This window comes from Schistocerca piceifrons, chromosome 1, assembly GCF_021461385.2.
Source record: "Schistocerca piceifrons isolate TAMUIC-IGC-003096 chromosome 1, iqSchPice1.1, whole genome shotgun sequence".
NCBI classification, from domain to species: domain Eukaryota; kingdom Metazoa; phylum Arthropoda; class Insecta; order Orthoptera; family Acrididae; genus Schistocerca; species Schistocerca piceifrons.
Window position 1 is genome coordinate 1,159,086,247 of NC_060138.1, and position 21,096 is coordinate 1,159,107,342.

Genomic DNA, 21,096 nt, shown 5'->3' on the forward strand with positions numbered 1-21,096 from the left:
CTTCCTCCGACCGTAAGGGGGATGAATGATGATGAGGACGACACAACAACACCCAGTCATCTCGAGGCAGGAAAAATCCCTGACCCCGCCGGGAATCGAACCCGGGACCCCATGCTCGGGAAGCGAGAACGCTATCACGAGACCACGAGCTGCCGTCAGTAATAAGAATACTGACAGTGAAATTATAAATATGATTAGCAGTACTATACATTTATTGTATTAATATATTTCCTAGAAATAACCATATCTGACGTACAGAGGCAGGAAATTCAGATAAATAACAGGCTGCTAAATGAGCAGCATACGTAAACGAATTCTGGCAGATTTACATAAGTGCGACTCTTCACTTTTCTGTACAGTTACCTAGTGATTGTTCGGTTGTCACCGGGTGCGCTTTTCTGTGTCATAATTTGAAATTTATTTGTTTTCAACTTTGCGGTCGTTCACAGTTCCTCCCACCCAGTTGGGGACTTATCTTGTTTATTCTCTGTATCACGTGTCAGGGATCAGCCTACCGTCTTACTGAACGAGCGTGGGAAACAGCCAAATACTTCTCGCGATGCCGGTTGCAACTGTCAGTTTTATGAGGGCAGTCTGAAAAATACCTGTAACGTCCGGTGCGAAGGCTTAAGAAATCAGAATTCTTCATTGAATCATTAATCTGTACCTGATTATTTTCCGGTAGTTGTGTTTTGTCTGTCCTCAGAAATAGTACAGACTTTTTACTTACAATGAGAAGTCCTCAGAAGTGCGATCGCCTTTTTGAAACTATCTGTACGGTGATGTAGCTTGAAGGGGTCCGATAGTCCCCTTTCATTATTTTATTTGCTTTTCAGTGCACTTTGAATACTACAAACCAATTCAGGTGTTTTCTTTTCTAAATTTTGCACCAGAGAAGACTGAGCTATGATTCAATCTAGCCGTAGCCTATTTCTTTCTACGATTTGCAAGCATCATATGGCTGTTATGTTAGTTCTGTTCAGACTTGCAAATGCGTCTATATCATCATTATAAGACTTCCATGTTTTTATATGTAACACAACTCCCGACTATGATTCCATATTATGTTTATCCCTTGTCCTCCTATTCCAAAATGCTCTGGAATGCCTGAGTGAATGAATGTGGGTGTGTTTCATTTCGCTGTACAGTGGTTTAGTCTGTTGCAGAGAATCAGCGGTAGTCTTACAGAATGGCCAACCGTTGCAGTTTTCAGGTAGCAAAGAGGATCGTTCCCCTTGTGTGAAAGTTACGGTGTTAGGTTGGTGGCGGAAGCCTTATCTCTGGGTTTTTCTGGCCAAGGGGTTATGTGGGAGAAGTTTTAGCGTTAGATGGGCAGTCTGCTTCCAGCTCTCCGAGGGTCTTCAGCCGAGAGCTTTTCGATGAAGGGTAAGTTGATTTAACCGCGTGGTGCGTTGTATCATAGCGAAAGGGGAGCTTTTAGTTTTGGCCTCGCTTTTCGTCCTGTAAAGATTGTTTTGCTGGGTCGCAGCAAGGAATGCAAAACTTTTACAGACTCTCAATTTGATTCCTAATGCAGACTTTGGTCTGTAAGAAGAACGTAGCACAAAGGTGTTGCATATGTTGAAACGATATCACGTAGGAAGTGCGCTCTCGGTTCACTGTGAATCTTTGTGTGCCTATGACTGCGTGTGTTGAAAGTTTTCCGTCTAACCTCCTTGCCTAGGGGCGCCAGATGAAAGTTGATGTCATCAAGCCCTGAGTAAAAATTGCGCAACGGATAACTGGGGAGGGGAGCTTGAGAGCGCTACCTAGAGTGCGTGCCCTTTCTGTACGATACTAGGCAAGGGGCTGAAGGGCTCACACGCTGATGTGTGGGTCCCTGCATTCTATATCTTATTTTAAATGAATTCCTTTAGCTTGACTTCTTTGTGATTTTTAAGGTATGTTAAAGATTGATGACAATTGATTACGTATTTGTTTTAAATATTGTCACTCGATTTTACAGCGATTGGAGCAATTGTTCCAGTTTACAGATATTACAATTTTAAAACTTATAGCTCGGGTATATTATATACTAATCTGCACGCACATTTCTACGGTCAAGACGGAATTGTGTTGGCCAAATGTATACCACCAATGTCTCCCAATATTTTACATAGGACGTCCACTATGTGAGGAGGATAACGGGCAAACTGGGGACCAGGTACACTAACACAGGGGGTCAAATTTCCGGAATTAAACGAGATCATTCATTTCCTTACACAATCCGAAGCTGGAAATAAAAGAATTAGTACAAATATTCAAATACCTCTCTTCCATGCGTGATCATTGAGACAGACGCACTGAGGGCACGTCTGCTCACTTACCCGTCTCCAGTAACCTTCCTAGAATATGGCGGGCACCCGGAGGTCTTCCTGGGCCCCGGTGGAGGGGGTGGTCGTACCACTTGGCCGTGACCAACCTCTTCACCCCAAATCTTATGACATTGGAAAGTCTTTGACTTTTATCTGCCTGTGCTGTCTCTCTGATCCCCTAGCCAGGAGTAAGACTGGCACTACTATACTAGTGAACTACTTCCCAACAAAGATTTGGTCACGCTTTACGGAAAGGTGTGAGGAGGATTAGGACAGTTCATGTGCAGATTCCCATCCACGTACAAGAAATGCATAATACACGACACATATAAATACGTATTATGAAGCCTGACACATTTCCTTCCACCCGTCCACATGGGTTCTGTTGCACCCGCGACCGGCCGCGTCGTGTAATAATATTGGCAGCGGAGCCGCCTCTGTTTCTATTTCCCGGTGCGAGCGAGCAGCGAAATCTGCTGCTTATAGAGCGGAAACGTCTGTACCGTTTCAGTGTATACATTCAAATCTTTTCCGAATTTTAATAATTTTTGAATCTTTGCGAAATTTCTTTGTTTCATTCTTATACGTCCGTTGGAAACCATACACATGGGTCAATATTAGAATCTGTTACTAGAATTTGGCAGCGGTACGTAGAAATTCTCTCTCCACCAACCACGTGACCACACGAGTTAACTGTGAGCGTAACACTCCTGTGGCCCCCTGCCTCTGTCCTCGAGTTTACTTGTTGCTCTGATTATGGAATATTAAATGTATGCTGTCCGGATTATTCAAAAAATGGTTCAAATGGCTCTGAGCACTATGGGACTTAACATCGGTGGTCATCAGTCCCCTAGATGTTAGAACTACTTAAACCCAACTAACCTAAGGACATCACACACATCCATGCCCGCGGCAGGATTCGAACCTGCGACTGTAGCGGTCACGCAGTTCCAGACTGAAGCGCCCAGAACCGCACGGCCACACCGGCCTGCCCCGGATTATTCAACTGTATTTGTGATTTGTGCTCTTTTTTATTTTTAAATCTATCGAAACTTCGTTGGTAATGTTTCTATTCAGTTAATTGGTTTAAATGTAATCTGTTTATTACCATTCCTTATGCACGTCGTTTTAATCACCGTAAGAACTTTTCCATTTGTTTCATTTTTTCTTAATATCATATTTTCCCAACCGGAATTTTTGTGAATATGAATTTGATTATATTTACCTCCTATAATATTCGATTATTTGAAAATTCTGTTCCATCAGTTAAAAACAAAAGACAAAGGAATATATTTACATTCTTACAATGCTGTAAGAACTGTATTTTTGTTACCAGATGAAAATTTTTTTGTACAGTAATGAGCATAGAAATATTTAAAACATAACCGCAATACCTATTGCACTATGGACAAAATAACGCAGATGAAAATTTAAATGAAGGACAGGTTTATCAGTAAAACGAAATTCAAACAAAATGATAAATAGGTAGAATGAAGGCATCAAATCGGACGAAAAACAAAGTGATAAAACAAAAGATATCAAATCGAAATTGATGCTTAAAATTAATTAAAAACAGCTGAAAAAAGATTTTAGTCGTGGAAAGAAGAATAGGGAATAAAATGAGAGAAAATCAAGAAGTTGATATTATGATGAAAATTGTGTGACAAACAAATGGAATTAAAAAGTTATTCTTAAATTAATTAAGTGGATAAAATGATGATGAAAATCATTTCGATAAAAATTTAAAGTGAAAAAAATTCTGTGGCTAATGAGTTTCGAATGCACAAAATCCTGCACGCGAAGCTATTATCCTATTCATTACACAACGCATTCGGGTAATATAACACAATTTTCTTTACGATACTGAATATCACACAAATTTCCGACTTCCTTTCCCGTCAGCAGGTGAATGGGTGCCGTGTGTGATACCTGGCATATTAACCTAATCACCGTATACATAGTTTCAGAAACTCGTTCGCACTGGAAACGTCTCCTTCTTAGTTCTTATCGTGTAGTTTGACATGTTATAGTACATGATTTATTTCTCGTTTGCTTGACACTGGGCCTTCTGTCTATTCACAAGTATTCGGATACCTTCATGTAATGCGATGTAATCTAGTTCTCGGATAGCACCTAGCTGTCTGCCAGGGCCATTTGAATCCTTCTATATCCGCCCAATATCACTAATGTAATTGTGGAGAAGAGAAAGAGCTACCACAGCCAAACCAAGATAATACTGAACTCACGTGCTGACAGACAGGACCGTCGCGTTATTGAGGGTTGTACTGTAGCTGTAAGAAAAAAACCTGAAATCAGCGGAAGGAAACACTCGTGAGTTACGAAGTGGTACCTGCAGTCCATCTACCAAAACTGTTGTGTTTGAGATAGTGTAAAGGGTTACACCTCGGGGCAGTGGATGACTGGAAACAAATGACTTGGAGAGATAAACAAGCTATAATCTGTGGTAATCCGATTAAGGGTTTGGATTTACCGAAAACCTGGAGACCGTTACGTGCCATCACGTATAGTTTCAACACTGAAGTATGGTGGAGATGGCTTGCGGTTTTGGGACTGTTTCACATGCTTATGGTGTAGGCTCTTAATGGTGCTGAAGAAGGATTTAAGCACGTTTTGAAGCATTTTTTTTTTTTTTTTTTTTACAGTAGAGGAACAGTTGGGAGATGATACTGATCGAATCAGTATGACTGTGCACCTTGTCGTCAATCGGCATCTGTGAGACACTGGATTGTGGACAATAAGAAACCTGAAATGGACTGCCGAAGTCCAGACTTGAACCTAATGGAATACCTTCGGGATGAGTTTGAACGCCGACTCCATTCTAGATCTCAGCGACCATCATAAATGTCTTTTCTGGTTTCGGCTCGTGAGGAAGAATGGGGTGCTATGCGTCCACCTACATTAAGACACCTAGTGGAACGTATCTTCGACGCATTTCTAGACGTCATAAAAGCTATGAGTGGACACACAGCATATTAATGCTTAATAATAGCTGTCCGAAAATGTGTGATCAGAAAGTATAACACACAAAAATTTGGTAACATTTTTGGAAACAGCGGTTTTATAAGCTGCATAAAATTAGTGAGAAGACAGTCTCCATCCCGATGGTTATTTTATTTCAAATGACGGGTTTCCGCCTAGTCGTAGGGCATTTTCAGAATAGGAACAGAAGCAGAAGATGTCGAAGTCTGAAACAGTCAGTACACCTCAGTCACTGAAACTGCTCCCAGCAGTATTTTAAATAAAGTAACCATCGCGATGTAAACTGTTTTTTCACCGATTTTAAATGTAACGTATTTTATAAATGACTCGATTTTAAAAGAAACTTAGCTGGCTATTTGTGCAGTGAAACAACTATAACCCAAATAAAGAAAAGTAAATATATAATTAAGTGTGACATGCGGCTTCATTCGAATGCGATATGGAGGGACACTGCTGAGCGTTGTCGAATTTCCGTATGGCGTCCCAATATGTTATAATGAAATTCTGTTCGGTTAAATGTATACACTACTGGCCATTAAAATTGCCACACCAAGAAGAAATGCGGATGATAAAAGGGTTTCATTGGACAAATATATTATTTTAGAACTGACATGTGATTACATTTTCACGCAATTTGGGTGTATAGATCCTGAGAAATCAGTACCCAGAACAACCACCTCTAGCCGTAATAACGGCCTTGATACCCCTGGGCATTGAGTAAAACGGAGCTTGGATGGTGTGTGCGGGTACAGCTGCCCATGCAGCTTCAACACGATACCACAGTTCATCAAGAGTAGTGACTGGCGTATTGTGACGAGCCAGTTGCTAGGCCACCATTGACTAGACATTTTCAATTTGGGGGAGATATGGAGAACGTGTTGGCCAGGGCAGCAGTCGAACATTTTCTGTATTCAGAAAGGCCCGTACAGGACTTGCAACACGCGATCTTGCATTATCCTGCTGAAATGTAGGGTTTCGCAGGGATCGAACGAAGGGTAGAGCCCCGGGTCGTAACACATCTGGAATGTAGTCCACTGCTCATAGTGCCGTCAATGTAAACAATGGCACCCCATACTGTCACGCCGGGTGATACGTCAGTATGGCGATGACGAATACACGCTTCCAATGTGTATTCACCGCGATGTCGCCAAACACGGATGCGACCATCATGATGCTGTAAACAGAACCTAGATTCATCCGAAAAAATTACGTTTTAACATTCGTGCTCACAGGTTCGTCGTTGAGTACACCTTCTCAGGCGCTCCTGCCTGTGATGCAGCGTCAAGGGTAACCTCAGCCATGGTCTCCAAGCTGATAGTCCATGCCGCTGCAAACGTCGTCGAACTGTTCGTGCAGATGGTTGTTGTCTTGCAAACATCACCATCTGTTGACTCGGGGATCGAGACGTGGCTGCACGAACCAATACAGCCATGCGGATAAGATGCCTGTCATCTCGACTACTAGTGATACGAGGCCGTTGGGATCCAGCACGGCGTTCCGTATTACCCTCCTAAACCCACCGATTCCATATTCTGCTAACAGTCATTGGATCTCGACCAACGCGAGCAGTAATGTCGCGATACTATAAACAGCAATCGCGATAGGCTACAATCCGACCCTTATCAAAGTCGGAAACGTGATGGTGCGCATTTCTCCTCCTTACACGAGGCATCACAACAACGTTGCACCAGGCAACGCCGGTCAACTGCTGTTTGTGTATGAGAAATTGGTTGGAAACTTTCCTTATGTCACCACCTTGTAGGTGTCGCCACCGGCGCCAAACTTAGTTGAATGCTTTGAAAAGCTAATCATTTGCATATCACAGCATCTTCTTCCTGTCGGTTAAATTTAGCGTCTGTAGCACGTCATCGTCGTGGTGTAGCAATTTTAATGGCCAGTAATGTATTAAAAGACAAAGCGGCATGTCCAGTATGCAAGCGGGATCGCAAAAGGAATATATCTTTGTATGTTTTGATGGCCAGTAGTGTATGAAACTGTATGAAATTAGCAGAACACGTCATGTGGACGTAAGGACAAACGTGTTACCACAAATAATTACTTTGTAAAAGTTACTAATACGCTGAATCACTGCGATATGCATCGTATACACGTATTATGGTAACTGTATTAACAAGAACTCTGAGACCTGTTGCAAGATGATATTTTCATGTCTCATACCTGATCGACGGTGTGCATACGTTTTACTTTATGAACAAGCACAAGGGTGCTTCAGCAATCGTTTGGATGATACACGAGACACTGTGATAGCTATGCTAGAGATAGGGCGAGGCCATTAAGTAAGTAATGTGGAAAGTGATTCAGAATCTCTATTAATTTAAAATGAAATACGTGGAGAAATATTTGTTCATGGTTTAGTTGCTGACCGAGGACTGTAAACTAAGAGACCATTTACCAATTCAACAAATCAGTGTGGACAAACATCAATTGGCGTGATACTGCGAACTGGGGATGGACGTTGGAACACTTATAATGGGGGCTGAAGTAAGCATTGTGAGATGGCGAGATTCTTAAAGTTCTCTCAGTCTGCCACCATCATTAGCGGCGAAATAATTTAGTTCAAGATTTTGCCGCTGCAGAATAGTCGCTCCTCAGTGAGTAGCGATAGTGGCCTAGTGTGAAATAATGAGGCGATAGATACAAGCGAAAGAAGAGGTACTGGAATAACAGATAAATGGAAATTTAAATATTTGTATTTAACTTTTTCCTTAAGATGAAGTGGGGAAGAAGAACCATACAAGGAGACAATTGGAATCTACTTTTCACAGAAGCGTAAAATATTTTTATACATAGGGCCTATTGTCGACAACCATAGTGTTTAAAGTATTAAAACCAAAAATATTGGTATAAATTATGAATCTTTCACTCTATATTGGAATGTGTTACACTGCATGCCATAATTTATTTTTTATGGAGTTTAATTAACAAAAATTTCAACAAATCGCTGGTATAATTAGCATAAATCACGTATTTCATGGTTACAGCAACTTTTTTTATCCAGAAAACATGTTCCTTGATAACTGTAACGATTATGATGTTGCTCATATATAATAGGGTACTTAATCATAGCTTAAACAAAGTATTGTTTTTTTTAAAAAAAAGTAACATTTTCTGTACATGAAAAAATAGTTTTTTTCATGGATAAAAAAGTTTATCAAAATTATCCAGAGGAAAAAAAGATAGCTCCGTTGGCAAGAACACTGATCGTGGATGAGAAGGTTCCGTGTTCCAGTCGCAGTGTGGGGAACAGGTTTAATCTGCCACGGAGTTTCAAATATTAATTTCTCCATGACACCTGAACGTACATATGTAACACACTGCGCATACATAGGAAAAACGTGGCTACTGTACAACTAAACAACTGATGACAAGCAGCTGGAAGCAGTATCTACCAGAGGAGTAACTCTCTAGAGCAACCTTAAGTGGAATGACATCATAAAAAGAACGGTAGGAAAATCAGATGCCACACTTAGTTTCTCAGGAAGAATCGTGAGGAAATGCAAGTCGTTCGCGACAGAAGTGACCGAGCGAGGTTGGACTCGCATTCGGGATGACGACGGTTCAATCCAGAGTCTGACCATCCTGATATAGGTTTTCCATGATTTCCCTAAATCACTGCAGGCAAATGCCGGGATGGTTCCTTTGAAAGGGCATGGCCGACTTCCTTCCCCATCCTTCCTTAATCCGATGTGACCGATGACCTCGCAGTTTGGTCTCTTCCCCCACATCAACCAAAGCCCACAGAAGTGACTTATGAGGCACTTATTTGCCCGATTCTTGAGTATGGTTCATTAATATGGGATCATTACGAGGCATCACTGGTAAAAGAGATAGAGATGATATAACGAAGAGCGGCGCGTCTCTTCACGGCATCGTATAATAGACGTAAGAGCATTACGGAGACGTTCGACGAACTCAACTGGCAGACGTTACAAGAGGGACGTTTGTAACACCATAGCTCTAATGCTGTACTGATTTATTTTGCTTTTGTTTCATTTAATGTTATATGCTGTGCTCCTGTATATGTGTTCGTTTGAATAGGTAACACAAAACTGTATACTCCTTTCTTTGCTTTAGGGTTATGGTACAGTAGTAGCAGACAGGAGTGTTATACGTTGTGTGTCTCGATAGAACTTTCCGAGAAGATTCGGACAACACGTTACTTCCGCCCACTTACCTCTCGCGAAATGACCACGTCGGGAAAATTCGAGGAATTAGAGCTAACATAGAGGCCTACAGACAAACATTCTTCTCACGCCCTATTCACGAGTGGAAGAAAGGTGGAAGGGATCAGTTAGTGGTACCAGAGGTACCCTCCTCCACACACCATTAGGTGGTTTGGCGGAGTATATTGCTGTGGATATGAAATGTCAGTGACAAAATATTGAATATAGACAATTTTTCACGCTGTGTTAAATAGATATAATTGGAACCTTAGCTGAATTACAAAATTGCTCTGTTATAGTACGAAAATGATAGAATAATAACAATAACCCACTGCACATACACTAATGTACATTACGGGTGATTCCTTTTGCTGCGGACACCGGGTGAGTCGCGTATGTAAATGTATGTTTCTCTCGTCAGTTTTTGTTTGTACAGTACAACGGGGATTGAAGTCATTAAAAGCAATTTTTCGGCCACACTGTTTCGTCCTCAAACTGCGCAGTGCCATATGTTTAAACACCCCCCCGTTTATTTTTCGCTCGACGCAAAATTCGGGGAGGTGCAAAAGAGGTGTGAGTTGTTAGCCCTGCTGAAGCGTCGATAGTGCAGATTTGCAGGGTTCGGCGTTGCAGCTGTGCAGCTGTGAGACGGGCGCAGCTGCAGCTGACGGCGCTGTGGTAATGGGGCTCGAACGTGCGTGCCGCGGCACCGACAACTGCATGGTAATGAGGCCTGCATTCATTAGGGGAGGGGGAGGGGGCGGCAGCGGAGATGAGGACCGGCTTAGGGCGCGGGAAAAACGGAATCCGCGCTGCACGTGCCGCTTCTATCCTAACGATCCTTCGCCACAAGAGCAGCCCCCCTCGGGGCTGAGTGAGTGATTAGGGATTAGCAGGCTGTCGGCTACCTCGTACACACCACCTGCTCTTTCCGTGCTCCTTCTCCTGACCCGGGGTCCACTTGTGCCCTACTTCAAACTGAAGTTCCCTAGGCGTCGTTTGTAAAACTTCGCTCGTACGTTTCTTCGAAATCTGACGTACCTCTCAAATTTAAGAGTTTTTGCTTTGCCCCTGATAATCATACGGGGACTCGACATTTACCATACTTTAAAATGGAGATAAATTGCTAACAAGGGAAGAATTCAGATGAACAACAACAAAAACGCTGTAGTTATTGAAATTCCTCTACCTTTCGACAGCAAAGTAGAATGTGTCCTCGGAGTCTTTCGAGGTGTCATTTGTACAAAATGTCCTCGATTTTCAAGTCACGTCAGTTAGATAAAAATACTCGAGGTTTCGATGGCTATCCCCGCCATCGTCTTTAGGAATAAAAACGACTGACTTCCAGGGCTGGCGGCATTTTCCATTTATACAGGAACAATTGAGCCTCTGCCACCAACAGAGAGGGCCGAAACGACACGTGGGCGTAGGTGAGTCAGGCAGTACATAACGGCTGTGAAACGCCACTGGACCGAGGCCCAAGAGAAAGGCACACTACGTCACACTACGTAATACTGCAGGTCTGGAGAGTACCAGCAACCGTCTCCGGAGGGGAGCAAGTATCTATTTCACAAGGGGTTATCAATTCTTGACTGCATGTTTAAATGCGCGCAAGTTCTCGATAGAACACGAGAAAATTAAGAACTTTAATAAGTATCTTTTCAATTAAATATTGATTTCCTGTGGGTCGTGCATGGAGCCCAGCATTGCCGAAGTGTGACCGACAAGCCTACTAGTGTGGCGTCACATGTTTTTTCCACGGCCCGTACATCTCGTTGGCCCCGGTCCCGTACAACGCAAACAAGATGTATGGGCCCTGCAACGAACATGTGACCTCACACTGGTAGGCTTGTCTGCCACACTTCGGCAATGCTCGGCTCCACGCACGGCCAACGGAAAATCAATTTTTAATTGAAAAGATACTGGTTGAAGTTCTTGATTTTGTCGTGCTCTGTCGAGAAATTGCATGTACTTAGGCACGCAGCCAAGAATTATTGAACTCGTCTAAAATAGTTACTTGCTCCCCAGTGGAGACGTAAGACCAGCAGTGTCACATACTGAGACGTACGGGCCTCGGTCTGCTCCCCCTCCCCCTCTCCCTCGTGGGCGCCAGCACTGGACCGAATCACGTCTGGTCGCGCGAGGGGCTGGTGCCATATTTTAAATTGTCGCTCCCGCTTCGCTACAAGCGCCAAGTAATTTTCTTCCACATACAAAGCCCGCACCTCTAATAAGGGTCTACCCCTGGTTTCTGTTAAAATTGTTGATCTTCACCCTAATCTTAGTCGCTTCCTTTACAGCGGTATCCCACTATGAGCCAAGAATCACAGTGTCTTCACACAGTATTGGTGTCCGTTATCCAGGCAAGCTCAGCTATGACTGACTTCTTCAGCTAATTCTTTTGATACGTCACTAGTGCTCGGTACAACGTTCTGCAATTACTGTGCATAATGTAGTGCTGGAACTGGTTGCCCAAATGAAATAACAATTGGAATTAGATTGGCTGAAAGTGATTCGGCATTCTACATGGAAGGGACGAGGTCCTGTAACAACCTGTAAAAATGTGGACTTACAGAGACTTGAATTCACTACGTCTCTCAGCTAGCCGGAACTGCTATGAGGTCCCAGCTCACCTTTCGCGCATGCGTCATTTCGGCCCCCTCTGGTTGGTGCCAGAGGCTGCAGTCATGCCTATATAAGTGGGAAACCGCGCCAACCCATGGTCTACCCCACCCCTGCGCCATTTTCGGCTGTAACTACCCCCAACTCACCCTCCCCTATCACTGTCGCCCCATCGACAGCTACCGACTTTCCGCCGCTCCCTGCACCGCCTCCGACAGGCTCCAAGCCAGCACGGATTTCGGCTCGACGTTCCACAGTCTCTGTTACACCCACGCCCCCTCCCTCTGCGTCATCCGCTGCTCAGGGTGGTACAGCCCCCGCCATCTCCCCCTGCAACCCATCCCCCTGCCCCCTCTCCATCCTGTCGTGACCACGAAACCTTCCAAGCGCCCAAATGTTGACACTTCCCCCGAAATCTCCCCTAAGAAAACCCCCAATACCTGTGACCCCCTGTACACCCATGGACATGACCCCAATTGTTCTCTCCAATCCTGACCCTCAATTCCCTGATGCCCGCTCCCTCACCCTGGGCATCCGAAAATACTACGCCAATGCCCCCCTCTCCCTCTGATTCCTCGTAAGGACTCGGTCCTCATGAAATCCCCCAATTCTTCCTTCCACACTGATCTCCTCTCCCACATCCCCCGTATCCAATTTGGCCAACGTGCAACCCTCACCCCCTACCACAGCCCGTCCTCTCCCCGTCAGCCTCAACCCCCCCCCCCCCGATGTCCGCTAACCTTCACCCCTCTGATCACGAAGCTTAGCCCTGTGGTCACGGAGGCTGAGGTGTTGGCGGAACTGAACTCCCCGCCCGACATCAAAATCCACTTGGCCCGTCGCAACTTCAATGATGCCATGCTGACTTATCTCATGTGGATATTCACTGAATCCTCCTCCTCCATTGACCACCTTCTCACCAAGAGAGCCATCATCTACAATCGCCGTCATAAGGTGGACCCCTCCCATTCCCCAGTCCAATCCTACCGCTGCCAACGCTGCCTCATACACAATGACCAAAGTGTAAAGCGAAACCTCCTCCAGTCACCCCTACCCCAATGCCCTCATCTTCCTTCTGATTCCTCGCAAGGACTCGGTCCTCATTAAATCCCCCAGTGCTTCCTTCCACACCTCAAGATTTGCCCCAACCTCACCTCTCCCCCCTCCTGCAACACCTGTAATGAACCACATCCTACCTACTCCTCAAAGTGTAAAGCGAAACCTCCTCCAGTCACCCCTGAGCTCACCATCCCCGTCTATCCTGTTGATGACCCCATCCATCCCAACAACTCGCTCCACCCTCCACCTACTGCAGAGGACATGATCCGTTTCATCACCATTGTGGTCCAAAACATCCACACCTTCCAGCGCTCCCACACCCTTTCCCAAATCGCCCTCCCCGCCCGTTCCATCTTCCATGTTACCACCTATGCCACATACTCCCACAACCAGGCCCACTTCACCTTCATCCCCCTCACCACCCTCATCTAATTCTCCCCTCCCATGGTACAACAACCTTACCGTATCCTGTACCACAATATTCGCTGCCTGCGCATCCACAAACTCTTCTTCCTCCACACCCTCCATCAGCACCGCATGGATGCCTTCGTCCTAAATGAAACCTTCCGTCAACCCCATATCTCCTTCTCCACAGCCCCTTACATCCTTCACCGCACCTATAACCCATACCCTCTGGCGCATTGCGGAGTTGCTATAGGCCACCTCAAGCACCTCCCTGTCCGCCCCAACGCGTCCTTAACAATCCTGCTTAGCATCTCACCCTCAGCCTCTTCTTCGCCACCCTTACCATCACCTGTGCCACAATTTATGTCCACCCTCGCACCCCCATCCCATATGATTTCCTGGCTCACACTGACCACACCTTCTCCATCTATGTGATTTCCGCCGACCTCAATATCCACTGCCGTGATCCTGCCGACCTCCAGCGGTGGCATCAGTTTCTCACCACCCTACATCTACATCTACATCTACATCCATACTCCGCAAGCCACCTGACGGTATGTGGCGGAGGGTACCTTGAGTACCTCTATCGGTTCTCCGTTCTATTCCAGTCTCGTATTGTTCGTGGAAAGAAGGATTGTCGGTATGCCTCTGTGTGGGCTCTAATCTCTCTGATTTTATCCTCATGGTCTCTTCGCGAGATATACGTAGGAGGGAGCAATGTACTGCTTGACTCTTCGGTAAAGGTATGTTCTCGAAACTTTGACAAAAGCCCGTACCGAGCTACTGAGCGTCTCTCCTGCAGAGTCTTCCACTGGAGTTTATCTATCATCTCCGTAACGCTTTCGCGATTACTAAATGACCCTGTAACGAAGCGCGCTGCTCTCCGTTGGATCTTCTCTATATCTTCTATCAACCCTATCTGGTACGGATCCCACACTGCTGAGCAGTATTCAAGCAGTGGGCGAACAAGCGTACTGTAACCTACTTCCTTTGTTTTCGGATTGCATTTCCTTAGGATTCTTCCAATGAATCTCAGTCTGGCATCTGCTTTACCGACGATCAACATTATATGATCATTCCATTTTAAATCACTCCTAATGCGTACTCCCAGATAATTTATGGTATTAACTGCTTCCAGTTGCTGACCTGCTATTTTGTAGCTAAATGATAAAGGATCTATCTTTCCGTGTGTTCGCAGCACATTACACTTGTCTACATTGAGATTCAATTGCCATTCCCTACACCATGCGTCAATTCGCTGCAGATCCTCCTGCATTTCAGTACAATTTTCCATTGTTACAACCTCTCGATACACCACAGCATCATCTGCAAAAAGCCTCAATGAACTTCCGATGTCATCCACAAGGTCATTTATGTATATTGTGAATAGCAACGGTCCTGCGACACTCCCCTGCGGCACACCTGAAATCACTCTTACTCCGGAAGACTTCTCTCCATTGAGAATGACATGCTGCGTACTGTTATCTAGGAACTCCTCAATCCAATCACACAATTGGTCTGATAGTCCATATGCTCTTACTTTGTTCATTAAACGACTGTGGGGAACTGTATCGAACGCCTTGCGGAAGTCAAGAAACACGGCATCTACCTGTGAACCCGTGTCTATGGCCCTCTGAGTCTCGTGGACGAATAGCACGAGCTGGGTTTCACATGGCCGTCTCTTTCGAAACCCATGCTGATTCCTACAGAGTAGATTTCTAGTCTCCAGAAAAGTCATTATACTCGAACACAATACGTGTTCCAAAATTCTACAACTGATCGACGTTAGAGATATAGGTCTATAGTTCTGCACATCTGCTCGACGTCCCTTCTTGAAAACAGGGATGACCTGTGCCCTTTTCCAATCCTTTGGAACGCTACACTCTTCTAGAGACCTACGGTACACCGCTGCAAGAAGGGGGGCAAGTTCCTTCGCGTACTCTGTGTAAAATTGAACTGGTATCCCATCAGGTCCAGAGGCCTTTCCTCTTTTGAGCGATTTTAATTGTTTCTCTATCCCTCTGTCGTCTATTTCGATATCTACCATTTTGTCATCTGTGCGACAATCTAGAGAAGGAACTACAGTGCAATCTTCCTCTGTGAAACAACTTTGGAAAAAGACATTTAGTATTTCTGCCTTTAGTCTGTCATCCTCTGTTTCAGTACCATTTTGGTCACAGAGTGTCTGGACATTTTGTTTTGATCCACCTACCGCTTTGACATAAGACCAAAATTTCTTAGGATTTTCTGCCAAGTCAGTACATAGAACTTTACTTTCGAATTCATTGAACGCCTCTCGCATAGCCCTCCTCACACTACATTTCGCTTCGCGTAATTTTTGTTTGTCTGCAAGGCTTTGGCTATGTTTATGTTTGCTGTGAAGTTCCCTTTGCTTCCGCAGCAGCTTTCTAACTCGGTTGTTGTACCACGGTGGCTCTTTTCCATCTCTTACGATCTTACTTGGCACATACTCATCTAACGCATTATGTACGACAGTTTTGAACTTTGTCCACTGATCCTCAACACTATCTGTACTTGAGACAAAAATTTTGTGTTGAGCCAACAGGTACTCTGAAATCTGTTTTTTGTCACTTTTTCTAAAGAGAAAAATCTTCCTACCCTTTTTAATATTCCTATTTACGGCTGAAATCATCGATGCCGTAACCGCTTTATGATCGCTGATTCCCTGTTCTGCGTTAACTTTTTCAAATAGTTCGGGTCTGTTTGTCACCAGAAGGTCTAATATGTTATCGCCACGAGTCGGTTCTCTTTTTAACTGCTCAAGGTAGTTTTCAGATAAAGCACTTAAAAAAATTTCACTGGATTCTTTGTCCTTGCCACTCGTTATGAACGTCTGAGTCTCCCAGTCTATATCAATTAAAATCTCCACCCAGAACTATAACATGGTTGGGAAATCTACTAGAAATATTTTCCAAATTATCTTTCAGGTGCTCAGCCACAACAGCTGCTGAGCCAGGGGGCCTATAGAGACATCCAATTACCATGTCTGAGCCTGTTTTAACCGTGACCTTCACTCAAATCATTTCACATTTCGGATCTCCGTCAATATCCTTCGATACTATTGCACCTCTTATCGCTATAAACACGCCTCCCCCTTCACTGTCCAGCCTGTCTCTGCGGTATACATTCCAATCTGAGTTTAGGATTTCATTACTATTTACGTCTGGTTTCAGCCAACTCTCTGTCCCTAGTACTATATGAGCGTTGTGACCGTTTATTAATGAGAGCAGTTCTGGGGCCTTTCTGTAGACGCTCCTGCAGTTTACTATTAGCACATTAATATTGTTATTCCCTGTTGCATTTTGCCAACTCCTACCTTGCTGCGTCTCAGGAGGCGTCTTGTCGGGCCTAGGGAGGGGATTCTCTAACCTAAAAAACCCCCATGTGCACTCCACACGTACTCCGCTACCCTTGTAGCCGCTTCCGGCGTGTAGTGCACGCCTGACCTATTCAGGGGGACCCTACATTTCTCCACCCAATAGCGGAGGTCGAGAAATTTGCACCCCAGATCTCCGCAGAATCGTATGAGCCTCTGGTTTAAGCCTTCCACTCGGCTCCAAACCAGAGGACCGCGATCGGTTCTGGGAACAATACTACAAATAGTTAGCTATGATTTCACCCCGCGAGCGAGGCTTTCCGCCTTCACCAATTCCGCCAACCGCCTGTATGAACTGAGGATGACCTCTGAACCCAGACGGCAGGAGTCATTGGTGCCGACATGAGCAACAATTTGCAGTCAGGTGCACCCAGTGCTCTCTATTGCCGCCGGTAGGGCCTCCTCCACATCTCGGATGAGACACCCCGGCAAGCAGACAGAGTGAACACTGGCCTTCTTCCCCGACCTTCCTGCTATTTCCCTAAGGGGCTCCATCACCCGCCTAACGTTGGAGCTCCCAATAACTAATAAACCCCTCCCCCCGTGTGCCTGCTCGGACCTTGCTGAAGGAGCAGCCACATGTCCACTCACAGGCAGAGCAGGCGATGCCACATGGCCAGCCTCCACATTGACCCTCCACCTCGTGCGCCGCGAACGCCGCTCAACCCGCCACTCCCCTTGGGGAGAGGGTGGCCCAACCACGCCCAGTACACGCGAAGATGTCTCGACAGCAGGAACAGTGGGTGAAGCATGTAACACCTGGGGTGTACCTTGCGACGCACCAGACTCCCCACTGCCGCTACATTCCGAGGCAGCAGCCTGAAGACGGCTGACCGCGGCCATCAACACGCTCAGCTGTTCGTGAACAGTGGCCAGCTCCCCTCCAGGGAGACCTGGTTCCCTTGCCTCAGCACACCCAACCCAAATCCAACACCACTCCCAATGTGGTCCTTGCTTCTCCCAACCTCCTTGGGCGCATCATCGCAGATGTCATTGACCTCACTGGTAGTGACCATGCTCCTGTTCTCCACACTATCTCTAATGGTCACCATCCCCGCAACGCTCCTTGCCCTAACATCCCTCCTAAACTTGTCCATGATTACTCCCGTGCCAACTGGGATGCCTACCAGGACTCCATTCACACCCAGGTTGATGGCCACGAACCTTAACCGGGATACACTTACCCACCACCAGCAATTACAACGACACATCCGCAACCTGCTTACTGCAAAGAAACACCGTGCCTGCCGTTAGACATGTACACAACTCAACACCACGCTCCCCATAAACTCTTCCAAGTATTGGTCTGCTTTCTACCGCCTAACTGGGAACCGCCCCACCCCCAGTACCCTCTCCTCCTCGATGACCATCCCTTTCCTGACAAACTCAGTAACGCCAACCACTTTGCCTCTCACCTCTCAGATGTTTTTCCATCCCAGATTATCCCAACTTTGATTATTCCCTCTTCCCTGACGTCATGGACTGTACGAATACCTCTGTTCCTCCCCGTGCTCCTAACTTCCAGTACTTGGGCCACATACCACCATCTGAACTTAACACTCCCATCACTACACAGGACATCAGCCTCACACTCCACACTAAATGCAACACTGCCCCGGCCACAACTGCATTACCTACTGCCACATCAAACACTGCCCTCCCTCCTTCCTTTCAGTCCTTGCCACCCTCTACAATGTCATCCATGCCACTGGCTTCTACCCCGACATGTGGAAAACCTCCTGTATCCTGATGTTCTCCAAACCCAACAAGCCTCCATCTGATGCCTCTTCCTATCGTCCTATCTCTCTCACGTTGGTGTTCAGCAAGCTCTTGGAATCCATCCTTTCCTGGTGCATCCATTACCACCTCCACCAAAACCACCTCCTCCCCGACAGCCAATGTGGCTTTCGACCTTCCTTCTCTGCTGATGACCAACTCCTCTGCCTCACTCATCTTCCCTCCCTGCAGGTTAACTCCCATCGCTCCGCCATTTTTGTCTCCCTCAACCTCGAAAAGGCCTGCGGCCGTGTCTGGTATCCCGGTCTCCTGTTTAAACTCCAAACCTATGCCCTTCCTGACAACTACATCCATCTGATGGCCTCCTTCCTCTTCCGCCGCCCTCCTATGTTACCATCCATAATGCCAATTCCCACACCTTCTACCCCTCTGCAGGTGTGCCCCAGGGCTCTTCCCTCTCTCCTCTCCTCTACCTCCTGTACACGGCAGATATGCCACAACCTCCCCCATCCAGCACACCTCTTGCAATATGCCGATGACTCCACATTCCTCACCCTCACTCCTACCCTTCAACAGTCGCAACGCCTTCTTCAGAATCACCTTGACCTATTTGCCACATGGTGTAACCAGTGACTCCTGAAATCAATCCTTCCAAGACCCAGGCAATCATCGTAGGTCGCACCACTCGCTCCTTCCAGCTCATGAATTTCTCCCTTAATGTCTGCACCAGTCCTGTCCACCTCACCCCAACCCTCACCTACCATCGCCTCACCATTGACCATCACCTCACCTGGATCCCTCATCTCTGCTCCATCCAACCCAAAGCCCACAACCACCTACGACTCCTCAAACAACTCTCTGGCCGCACATGGGGGTTGCACCTTTCTACCATCCTCCACCCCTACAAATCCTTAATCCGTCCTATCCTCTGTGATTCCAGTCCCGCCTGGATATCTGCCGCCCCCCCCCCCCCAAATTCTATAAGTCACTCCAGATGCTTGAGCGTCATGCACTCCGCCTCACCTTCCGTATACGCCTCCCATCCCCCACGCGGATCCTCTGTGACCTCATTCCTTTCCCCCATCTGCTCCTGTTCCTTGAACATATCCGCATACTCTACACCTCCCGCCGCCTTGATTCCCCTCATCCCCTGGTCGCTCCACTCCTCTCCCGTCCCCACCCCCTGCCATGCCTTCACTGTTGTGTCCCCCCTACCCACCATCTCTACACCCTTCATCTCCTTTCCCAGGGTGGCTTGCATCAACTCCCCCTCCCGGATGATGCCCTCTGCCCCTCCACCTACCCCTCCTATGAACTCTGATCCCCACCCCCCTTCTTTCCTCTGTCCTCTCCCTGGGATCCCTCTTCCCCCCCTTCCATCCTGTTTTCTCCCCACCAAACCTCTCCCTACCTCCCTTCTCCCCCCACCCCCGAGTCCTTTTGTATTCCCCTCCTCTGCCTTCCCCACTCCCTGTCGTGTCGGTCCAGCACACCCCCACCCCTCTTATGAGTCCTCATCTTCAATCAGCTCCTTTCCCGCCTCCCCCCTTCGCTTTTCCTCTCCTTCCCCCCTTTTTTCCTTTTTCCATCATCTGCCCAGTTTCCCCCCACCTGCTATCGGCTGTGGTATGTCACATTTGTCAACTTCTTAGTGCAGTGTTCCAGTGAACGTTCAGTGTTGTTCGTCTTTCTCGTGTTGCGAACAGAAACCATGCTGTCGCTAAGTGTGAATTTTATGTCTTTTGCGAACAGAAACCAGACTGTCGCCGTGTTTTTTAATTGTCTGTCTATTGTTTTACCTGTCTGCTTCGTATGTATTTTATTAGCATCATCATCCCTCTGTTCTATGTTTTAAGTTCCACAATTTTCTTTTTCGTCAGTGACTATTTAAGTCTCCGACCTATTCTCCTGTTTTTATTATGTATTCGCTTCATCTTTTTAACAAAGTCTGTAGGCTGAAGAGCGGTTTACCACGCTGCTGCCAGCCCGTCCCCTTCGGGGGGAATTGAAATTCAATAAATGAAAAAAAAACCACCCCTGCACTCAGTGGTTCTTACTCCTGACGACGATGGTGGAGATAGCTTTCGAAAGTTCGAGAATTTATTTCGGTCGAACTGACGCGGCTTGAAAACTGAGAGGATTGTATTCTGCAAAGTAGAACATGAAAACGAAGACTCTGCTGAGACTAAGCTGTTTATCTCTATTAATTTAGCATTGAACTTGAAGCAACTAAAATACAGCCCAGGAACAGCCATCGACACAAGAGGAAGGTCAAATCATCATCATCATCTTCAAAGATTTTGGCTGTTTCCTGTTCCGAATTCACAAATAAATACACTCCTCTCTTTCTTTTGGTCTTCCAATATCTCTTTCCCCA